The sequence below is a fragment of the Petaurus breviceps genome, unplaced genomic scaffold (genome assembly GCF_028583685.1).
Source record: "Petaurus breviceps papuanus isolate PSGF00001 unplaced genomic scaffold, PetGlider_PUasm1.0 582, whole genome shotgun sequence".
Lineage (NCBI taxonomy): Eukaryota > Metazoa > Chordata > Mammalia > Diprotodontia > Petauridae > Petaurus > Petaurus breviceps.
The window spans coordinates 4,102,491-4,103,941 of NW_027186390.1; positions in this window are offsets into that span (position 1 = coordinate 4,102,491).

Here is a 1,451-nt window from a genome sequence, read left to right on the forward strand (position 1 = left end):
TGGTTGACACAATGGATTGAATTCTATATGAGACTGACACAAAGCATTTATTTTCTACTACTACAAATAACTAGTAAAATTATCCCTTTTTTTCAGAAAAATATTATACAGTCTGTATATAGTCATAGGGATTTTTTTCTGTCTTTGTTCTTTTCCACACTTGTGAGGAAAGAAGGTTGCTTGAAGGCTTGTATTTTTGCATGCTTAGAGGCAACATTGCAGGCTAATTACTAAATAAGGAACACCAAAATATTAGTCCTGGAGATTATCAGTGTAAGCTTCTTAAACAAAGGGCACCTTGGTCAGTGCAACAGTCCAGAAACTTGAAGAGACCTAATGTAAAGGCTGAGTTCCTTTGTAATATGTCCTGCTAAAGAGGATGGTTTTTGTTGTTTGTTTGTTTTACAAGGCAAGGAACTCTGGGACTTCAGAGGTCCCCCTAGGATGACTTCTCTGGTATATCTCAGGTACAAGGCAGTGGATGCTGTAAACAGACCAGGGTTTTATATTGCTGATGTCTCTGGGCCTTTCCTCTCACCCTGTGAACCTGCTCCAAAAATGCAGGAACAACAAATGTAAGCTGATTGCCCTCTTGGGGAAAGATAAAGTATTCCTGCCTTGGGTAATAGGTCTACCATCTGATGTCCCTTTCTATTCAAAGATTTGAGATTTTGTATATATTTTGCAAGATTTCAGAAACAGAGACAAAAAGAAATCGAGGGATACAGACCAAAAAAAAACTGAGAGGAAGGAAAAGGAAGAAGGAATGACTTTAATTGAAACTTGTATATCAAGATGTGAGGACAATGTCTTTATAAATTAAAATGGTATTTTTTTCCATTGTTCTGTCTCTTTAATCCTAGTATTGAGCTTGTTTTCTCTAATTCTGAAGGATTTCTATATCTTTGACCCTGAAACCTCCTCCCTGATCAGCATGCTGCATGACTGGTCTTTCTAATAGGTATTCTTAGGTTGCTTTGTTGCCTCCAAGACATTCCCCCTCCCCCCATTTCTCCACATTAACCCACATTTTCTGTGTAATAGTGCAGTCACCAACACCATTAAAACAAACCCCATCTGTTTGCATCACTTCTCTCCTTTTGCTACATTTTAAATACAACTTCCCCACAATTATTTTAATTCAAACTCATAAAAGCAACTTTTTATTTTTAAAACTGAAATTTTATTGATATTTTAATTTCTATATAATTCATACTTCCCATTATATCCCTTCCCCACTCCCTTCCTAGAGAACCAACCCATAAAACAAATAATTTAAAAAGAGAAGAGTAAAAGCAAAACTAATATTTAAAATGTCTAATATCTGTAGTGTTCCATATTCATAGTCTTCAGGCAGAAAGAAAAAGAAAGAAAGAAAGAAAGAAAGAAAGAAAGAAAGAAAGAAAGAAAGAAAGAAAGAAAGAAAGAAAGAAAGAAAGAAAGAAAGGAAG